General features: G+C 40.9%; 1 pseudogene; it reads left to right on the top strand.

The window, feature by feature from the left end:
- Positions 1–970: 970 nt before the first annotated feature.
- Positions 971–3,140, top strand: LOC136398394 (heat shock protein HSP 90-beta-like; annotated as a pseudogene).
- The last annotated feature ends 6,718 nt before the right edge of the window (positions 3,141–9,858 follow it).

Below are 9,858 nucleotides of genomic sequence, written 5' to 3'. Positions count from 1 at the left end.
GTTGTGGCTCCTTAGTTGTTCATTGATTGCTTTCTCATATGTGCCTTGACAGGGGGATGGGGGAGGCTTCAGCAGAGTGAGTGTCCTCTTGCTCAAACCAGTGACCTTGGGCTCAAGCCAGTGACCTTTGGGCTCAAGCCAGCAACCAAGGGATCATGTCTATGATCCCAGGCTCAAGCCCACAACCCCACACTCAAGCTGGTGAGCCCGTGCTCAAGCCAGCAAACTCCAGGTTTCGAACTCAGCATCCCAAGTCGACACTCTATCCACTGTGCCACCACCTGATCAGGCAAAAAATGTTTTTAATTTAAAGTTAATTAAAACCTCTGAGCTCATGGGTAGGATTCATACGCTACAAAGTCAGCCATTTCTTTGTGGATTTCTTCTTGTCAACTTTTTAAAGTCTTTCCACTGCATTGGTTGGATTCTCCAAAGAAAGACTTTCCAAACCCTTTCCCAAAGGATACAGACAAGACGCCAACATCCTGGAGCAGAATGAGAGAAGAAAGCATAGTTCTTGTTAGTCAGCATGTAAATATTTAGTTAATCTTTTTTCAATCTTCTTTAGTCCTTCTTTCTTTAAAGTACCCCTGCCCCCAAATGTATCTGATATAACCCCTATCCAGAGACATTTTTCTATTATATCTCTGAAAAACAGACCCTCAGGCTTCTATTGGGGTAAAGGAGGACTGCACAGAGAAGACATTTTTAGTTTTAAACAGATTCTTGACTAATCCTCCTGTTATGACTGCACACCTTAAGCTCTCCTAGAGATAACCAATGCTGCCAATTTCTGAACCTTTTGGCATTCTTCAATGCCACCTATTTCTATCTGCTGGTCTTCCCAATGATTTAAAATTTCATCTTCCTCTCTCTTAAGTCACCCCTGCTCACGCTTCTTGCAGTACACGAACCAGACACAGTCCCTGCCCATCCTGTTCTCTAGTACTTGCATCTCTTCACCTTCAAGATGCCTGAGGAGGTGGAGACTTTTGCCTTCCACGCAGAAAATTTTCAACTCATGTGTCTCTTCATCAATGTCTTCTATCCCAACAGGAAAAATTTTCCTTCGGGAGTTGATCAGTAATGCTTCTAATGCTTTGAACAAGATATATTACAAGAGCCTGACTGACCCTTTCAAGCTGGACAGTGATAAAGAGCTGAAAACTGACATCATCCTTAACCCCCAGGAATGTACCCTAACTATGGTGGACACAGGCATTGGCATGACCAAAGTCTATTTCATAAACAGTCTGGGAACCATTGCCAAGTCTGGTACAAAAGCATTAGTGGAGACTTTTCAGGCTGGTGCAGACATTTCCATGATTGGAGAATTTAGTTTTGGCTTTTGTTCTGTTTATCTGGTGGCAGAGAAAGTGGTTGTGATCACAAACACAATGATGATGAGCAGTATGCCTGGATGTCTTCTGCTGGGGATTTCTTCACTATGCAAGCTGACCATGGTGAGCCTATTGCCAAGGGTTCCAAAATGATCCTCCACCTTAAAGAAGACCAGACAGAGTACTTAGAAGTGAGGCAGGTCAAAGAAGGGGTGAAGAAGCACTCACACAGTTCATAAGTTATCTCATTACCTTTTATTTGAAGGAAGAAAAAGAGAAAGAAATCAGCGATAATGAAATAGAAGAAGAGAAAGGGGGAAAAGAAGAGGAAAACAAAGATGATATGAAGTAACCCAAGATTAAAGATGTAGGCTCAGATGAAGAGGATGAGTACTAAGGATAAGAAAAAGAAAACAAAGAAGATGAAAAAGAAATAGATTGATCAGGAGTGAACAAGACCAACCCCATTTAGACCAGAAACCTTGATGACTGTGCCCAGGAGGAATGTGGAGAGTTATTTTAATATCCTTACCAATGACTGAGAAGACCGCTCAGTAGTGAAGCACTTCTCTTTAAAAAATCAGTTGTAACTCAGGGCATTGCCATTCATTCCCATTGGGCTCCTTTTGACCTCTTTGAGAACAAGAAAAAAAAAAACATCAAACTTTATGTCTTCCATGTATTCATCATGGACAGTGGTAATAAGTTGATACTAGAGCATCTCAACTTCATTCATGATGTGTTTAAATCTGAAGACCTCTCCCCAAATATCTCCATAGAAATGCTCAAGCAGAGCAAAATCTTGAAGAACATTCATAATATTATTGTTAAGAAGTGCCTTGAGCTCTTCTTAACAAGAAACTGTAAAAAATTCTATGAGGCATTCTTTAAAAACCTAAAGCTTGGAATATGTGAGGACTACTATTTGGCGATGTCTTTCTGGGCTTCTGCATTATCACACCCCCCAGTCTGAAGATAAAAATGACTCCTCTTTTGGAATATGTCTCTCATATAAAGAAGATCTAGAAGTCTATCTATTACATAACTGATGAGAACAAAGAGCAAGTTGTCAACTCTGCTTTTGTAGTGAGTGCGGAAGCTGGGCATCAAAGTAATATATATGTCAGAGCCTATTGATGAGTATTGTGTACAGCAGCTCAAGGAGGTTGATGGAAAGAGCTTGGTCTCAGTTACCAAGAAGGGCCTGGAGATATCTGAGGATGGAGAAGAAGAAATCAGAAGAGAGCAAGGCTAAGTCTGAGAACCTCTGCAAACTCATGAAAGAAATCTTGGATAAGAAGATTGAGAAGGTGACAATCTCCAATAAGCTTTTGTCTTCACTCTGATGCATTGTGACTAGCACCTACGGCTGGACAGCTCATATGGAGTGCATCTTGAAAGCCCAGTCACTTTGGGACAACTCTGTGATTGGCTACATAATGGCCAAAAAACACCTGGAGATCAATCCTGACCACCCCATAGTGGAGACTGCTGCAGAAGGCAGAAGCAGACAAGAATGAAAAGGCTGTCAAGGACCTTGGCTGATGCTGTTTGAAACTGCAGTGCTCTCCTCTGGCTGCTCACTTGAGATCCCCAGACCCACTCCAACCACATCTATAGCTTGATCAAGCTAAACCTAGGCACTGATGCAGATGAAGTGGCAAAAGAAGAACCCAGTCCTGCTGTTCCTGATGAGAATCCTCCCATCCCTGCCCCACCTTTGAGGGAAATGAGGACGCCTCCTACACAGAAAATATAGATTATGAATTTCTGCCTGCAAACCTTGTGCCCTCTGTGTAGTGTCTCCATATCTCCTCCAGCAGCCCTGAGTGGCCCTTGCACATCTGGTCTCTTTTGCTGATATTGTTTTCTTTTCTTACCTTTCTGCCTAAGGCAGATTACAAGGGCTTCAAGCCTTCCCATTTGATATTGGCTTGAACGTTGTGTATTTGGGGGGGGGGGGGTGTTTGTTTTTCTCTGAAATTGACATATGCAAAATAAACAAGATGCAGTTAAAAAAAAAGATTTTATCTTTCTTAGTTCTGGTCAGTTACCATTTGTGCATATGCTTTTCAGCTTCTAAAATGTTATTACTCTTCTCTCATTACCTTTGTCCTTCTGGGTTTATGCAAGCAAAAAATATCCTTCACTGTTACTTTAGTGTGGCTTAGGATAGAGTTAATGTGTATGTTCAGTCTAGCATCTTTGCCAGTGAGTCTCTTCTGTCGTTTTTACAATGCCATTTATAAAATTGTTGTGATTTCTTAGGCTCCATTAACAGAAGGAAACCATCTGAAATAAGGAAAATGACGGTGGTGAGTGAAGTCTGGAGTACTATTTTCAGTTCTGAGTACAACTATTAAAACTAGGAAACTGAAATATTTTAGAGGACAGTGAGTAGAATATTAATGGAACAATTGAAAGGACTGGGAATGTTTTCAACAGAGAATGAAAATTTCCAGAAGTTGACTTCAAATATTTGAAAAGCTGATATTCATTTATTTATTCATCCATCTGATTCTGCAATGTGCTAGAAAATATTCTTCCAGCATGAGGACAGAGTAGTAAACATGACCAATTCTCAGTTCCTGTGGGGCTCACATTAGGGGAGAAGGGTGATTTGCTCTGGCTGGCTCACTATAGAAATAGGACAAGTGAATAAAAGCCATCAGGAGATACATTTTAAATGAACATTATGAAGGACTTTAAAATGTTAGAAGTGATAAAATGTAATCAATAACTTGTTTAAACCCCTCAAAAGGTGATGAGGACTAGGATCTCTGCCCAAAAATGTTTAACAGAGAAGTTAATTTCATGAACTTTGGTTAGAATCCCAACTCTACTCTTTGATAGCTATTGACCTTAACCTCTCTGGGATTCCATTGTTTTACATGTAAAATGCAGCTAATAATAATATACTGTCTAGGGCAGCGGTTCTCAATCTGTGGGTCGCGACCCTGGTGGGGGTCGAACGACCAAAACACAGGGGTCACCTAAAGCCATCAACAGGTACATTGTTGAGAGAGTTGATACAGGAATAGCCAGAAAGCTCTGCAGCCAACTCTGAGAGTTGTACTTCAGATTTGTGCTGTCCAAATAGGAAGGCACTAGCCCCACAAAGGAAGCAATAATTAATGTACTTTCATATACTTCTCTAAGTGCTCAGAGTAAAATTTAAAATATTTTAAGGAAAACAAAGCTTGAATTGAATTTAAATTATATTTTAAATAGATTGAAATTATATAAAATCTAAAATTTAGCTTCTCAGTTAAACTGCCTTATTTCAAATGCTCAATAGCCACACATGGCTAGTGGCTATTACAGTAGGACAGTGTAGATATAGAATGTTTCTATCACCACAGAAAGTTCTATTAGCACTGTGAGGAGGTGTTGATAACCTGCCAAAAACCCATACATAGTAAAAATAGTTGTTACTGGTATCACTCTAAAGCAGAGGTCTCAAACTCGTGGCCCGCGGGCCGCATGCGGCCCGCCGAACAATTTTGTGCGCCCCACAGACTAATCCACGAACTACAGTTTCTGGTCGTTTTGTGACACTGAAAAGTGTTGCGTAACAGTTGCCTTTTGTAGACCTAGTGCGGCCAGCCGAACGGCTGTAATCTTGCTCTGTGGCCCACATGCTGAGTTGAGTTTGAGACCCCTGCTAAAGGCTAGGAAAGACTTGATGTCTAGTGAATTAAAGGCTATTTTAGTTAGTCTTAGTGCTAACTGAAGCAAAAAAAGACTGGAGCAAGCCAGGAGATGTTTGATGAAGAAATGGCATCCATCTATACCCATTCCCCCTCTTTGGTATGGGGAGGGTGAGTTTCTAAACCCTATGCCCCCCACACCCCCACCAGAAGCAGCTACCTAAAATATCCCCTCTTTAGGGACTATTCTATGAGCCTTGTTGGATCCTGCTCTCCTTGCCCCTTCATTCCCATTCCCCAGGCAGACCGCTGCCAAGGTGGGTTGGCAGAGCCCAGGTGTGATCCAGGTAGCTGCATTTCCTCTCTGTGTGTGCTATGTTGGTCCTCTCTAAGTATAGTTTCTATCCATCTGCTCCCCTCACCCTTCCACGCTGCAGAGTTAGGTGTTGCTTTGTCCCCGGGAGGAAGCTCCTATTGTTCTATTCCTACCACAGAAAAAACAAATCTGGAGCAATATGGAAAACTATGGAGTGTAGTAAGCATGTGTTTCCAGGTCATCAACATGCAAGCAAACATGCATGAAAATGAGTGTTAATTTACTGCATGATTCAGTGTTTGCAAGACTCTCAAGTTATTTCCCATAGGCAGCCCAACCGCCATCACAAGGTAATGACCCTTCAAAATTTGTCTGGACTGTTCTGCAGAAATTATTAAACCAGAAAAAGATTCCAGCTTTTGGAATTCTATGTTCAGTTTTGAATTATAATCTACATTTCCAATTTTCTCATTCACGCATATGTGTCTCTAGCTTTGCTTTAGTTCTCTGTGAAACTCAAGGTGCATTGTACTTTCACAGGGACCGAACCATTTGGAAACAAGACCATTTAAAAGATTAATAGGTACTTTAAAAATTCATATGATCGTTTTTTATCCCCCTTTACTATTTTCCTCTTTGATATATTTTTTCTTAGTTGTCATCAAACCTATTTCAATATCTGGTGGAAAGAAGAAATTATCTGCTTCTCACAATGTAAAAGTGCATGGCCTCAGGTTGTCCAGAATAGGATTCTGAAGACCATAAATAGAGTTGAATGTTTAGTTAGCTCTTTTTCTCAAAAGTTGTCTCCAGTTCGTGCTCATTTTCTTTTCTGGAGTGCTGTTATCTCCTTTTAGGCAAATATCCCCTAGCACTTCTCAGCCAGAACAAATATTTACAGTCAAGCTCTAAACTCCAGAAAATGGCTTTTGTATGCATGCTGGAGGTGGATGAGGGGTTTAAATGGAAAGTCTGACTTTGTCTTGGCTTTAGAAACACAAATGAAGCCACCACAATAAATCATTCAGAGGCACTCAAATGGATGTTTATTAGAAGCAGCTTACTCTTGCTAAGCTAAGGTAGAGGGTTAAGAGGCTATGAGAGCTGTGATCCCACATAACTAATGCGCACGCTTTTCACAGACAGAAGGGCCGTGCTTTAGTCATAGTGGTAAATCTGTAGTGACAGACGTTTGTTCTATATTTGTGAATGACCTGATTTGGCATGCATGCAGCTCGTTCCACTGACAATAATGGTAACATGGTGTGAGGGAAAGGGAGGGAAAAAGGAGAAGGAATTAGGGGAGGAGGTGCAGTAGAGGGAGGAGAAAAACCCAGGCAGACAGAAAAGGAGAAGGGGAAAGGACGATGAAACAGTGAAAGATCAGGAGCATCTAAAGGTGGCACAAAGGGAACCTGCCTTTAGTAGGTCATTATTTTAATTTGGGAGAAATCCTAATTGATTCGGAGGGAATTGCCTTTCTTTCCTCCATGTTTTTTCCCCTCCCTCCCCTTCTTCTCCCCTGCAATCTCTGGGGAAGACAGATATTCAGACAGCTGTCAGCTAGTGCAGGATGCTTCTGCATCAAGGAGTCCTTTGTAATTTGCAACACTTGCCTGGCTCTCCACCTTTTGCTGCAATCCTGCAACCCCTTTAGGTGAGAAAGAGACTGGCCTAAAGTGATGAAAAGAACAAAGCTGTCAATAATTAGAAGAGAAGTATTGTTCTTCTCTCTGCTACCTCCCTCCCCTCAAGCTATTCCTTCTTAAAGTAACAGATATAATTCATGGCAGGAACAATTACAACACCCTAGGACACCTCTGATGAGATTTGTGGGTGGAGCACTGAATGAGAGACCAGAATCCTGTGTGCTGTTACAAACTTGCTGTGTGACCGTAGACAAGTCACTGACCATCTCTGGGCCTGTTCCCTAACCTGTAAATGAAACAGTTAAAAGAAGATCTCTAGAGACTTTTTAACATGAGAAATCCCAGTTCTCATGGTAAGTACGTAGATCAGACACCTTTCCTGACCTGCCTATCCAAAATATTTCCTTACCTCATCACCCTCGAACATAGTACTTGCCATCATCTGTTGATGTCTTTATAACCATTTGATTAAATGACTAGGAATGTAAGCTCCATGCAAATAGAAATATAATTTATCTTATTCACCACTTTATCTTTAGTGAAGATTATCTATATATTCTTTATATTATTTATATTCCATTATAAAATAAATGCTTGTGAAGTATTAAGTGACTCTATCTCACTTTTTTTCTGTGTTGAACTTTCTCAGTTTGCAGTGGTAGCGACAGACTGGGGTCACCTCACTGAGTGGGCATGTATAAGAAATACCAAGCAAGGGAAGGGTCAGGAAATTTTGAGGCACAAGCAGGCTCTACTGAGAAATGGAGCGTGGTGGTCACCATGTAGGATCCAGTTAGAGTTTTATGCCCCGACCACCACTCCAATGATACAGCACTTACTCTGTCCCTATCTGCTCTGCTCAGGCATCCTAGCTGTCTGCTCCAGGGCTTTGCCATTTCAGTGAGACAGCCCACTGCTCACCACTTCCTTTGTTCTGGATGCTTCAGCATCACCAACTCTCCATGGGGTCTGAGGTCAAACTCCACTAGAAAGATGTCGTTTGTTAGCCTAATCACTGAGAACCCTATCTGGGGGAAAATGGCCCTGATACCAGCACAAAGGGAGTACATCAGAAGCAACTGTGTAGCTTTTGCAAAGTACTTCCTGGGGACCCACTGATAGGTAATTATTGATAATTAAAACCTCCATCTAGTGTTGAATTGGACATCTGGTATTTTGAAAAGTCTCCCCAGCTGATTCTTTTGTGCACCTCTGGACCAGAGACACTGCTTTTGCGCCAAGTGCTCATCCTTGGTTCAATCATGTTACTGAACTAAAAGTTCATCTAATCAAATGCAAACAGGAGTTTGCAGCAAAGAAAGTAAAGGTTTATTTAAGGAAATGGCACCAAACCTGGTCATAAGTGAGCTATTGCTCTGAGACCTGGCTCCCTGATGGCTTCTAGTGGATGGGATATATAGGGAAAAAATTATTTATCAAGGGGGAATTAGAGTCATGGTCTCAATTAATTGGTTGGCACTAGAGTAAGGGCAGTTGTGGGATTCAGCTGGTTCGCGCTGGTTCAGTAGAACCAATAGCCTAATATTTTGTTGAGTTAGGTGAACTGGTTGTTAAAATGGCACTTGTAATTGGGGTTCTTTCTAAGGTGGATGCCTGGGCAGCTGCCCAACATGGAAATCACAAATCTACATTCCTTACTCTTTTTTAATGTTCATCTGCGCAACAGCATATTCCAAGTGCCCATAGTAATGTTAAATAACAGTTTTTTGTCAGGTATTATTTAATATTTTTTCATTATTATTTTAAAACTCTTCCTTATAACATAATCTAGTTTTGGTATCTCTTTTATTGTTCTTATTTAAGTATTAAATGCATGAAATAATAAACTACCTTTTGATATATCGTTTTTTTTTATACTTAAAACAATCATTACAACAGAGAACCGGTTGTTAAATTACTTGAGTCCCACCAACTGGGCAAGGGGTAGGTATCATTGCATTCAGTCCTGATATCAGTGATGGCGTTGTTCTGTCTGGTTTCACAAGAATGTGGTCAGTGTGATTGTTCACTTTTCTGGGTCTGGAGCTGAAACACAACTGAGTCCTGGATGTTACCTTTAGTTTCACTAAAACTGTGCCTCTGTGGTCAACAGACCTGAGGCTTTATTCCTATGACTTCTTTGATACTGACCAAGCCCTCACTGTCCAGAGAGCTTCATGATTAAGGGAGCGAACATGCAAGGGAGAGGGATGTGAATGAGTCAGGGTGCTCCTAGCCTAGACAAGACCAGTTTGAATAAAAAGGAAAGAAAAAAAAGGTCATATTAAAGAAACAAAGTTTCTGCATGGCTACAATTTGTTGTGCCCAGGGAGGTGGAGTCCTGGGTGCAAAGCACGGTGAACACTCAGAACCTAGGGAGTCCTTTTGTATGTCCTGTCTACCTTTGCATCAACCGGTTCATCCTTTCTGCTACCCACCTATATACTTACATTCGTAGCAGTTATATTTAGATATTGAATCTTCATTGTGATAATAACTCTCCTTGCCCTTCAGAAACACTTATGAGGAATGATTAAGACAAGTTAAAGTGGTTCTAAAAACTGGGAACAGCTGCAGTAATAGAGAACATAATGTACATAGCTCTAGATTCCATTTCAGGATTAGAATTTAGTTTTGTAAAATAACAATTTTTTAAATTCTGTATCCTTTCTCAATAATACTACCTCCAAGGTAGTTGTACCTAGAAAGGAGTTTATTCTTTCCTGGGTCACATGAGGGCAGACTACTGAATGACTTATGAAATGAAAGTGCTGCTCATTTCCTTTTGTAAAAGGAAGCCAAGAAAAACAAACATGAAGAAGGAGGAGGAGAAAAAGAAATATAAAGAAGAGGAGGAAGAAAACATCAAGAGGCCAATTTCCATGTTTGACTGACATTAGGAG

The sequence above is a fragment of the Saccopteryx leptura genome, chromosome 3 (assembly GCF_036850995.1).
Source record: "Saccopteryx leptura isolate mSacLep1 chromosome 3, mSacLep1_pri_phased_curated, whole genome shotgun sequence".
Taxonomy (NCBI): domain Eukaryota; kingdom Metazoa; phylum Chordata; class Mammalia; order Chiroptera; family Emballonuridae; genus Saccopteryx; species Saccopteryx leptura.
The sequence above is the reverse complement of the archived record's forward strand: the minus strand, read 5'-3'. Positions and strand labels throughout refer to the sequence as shown.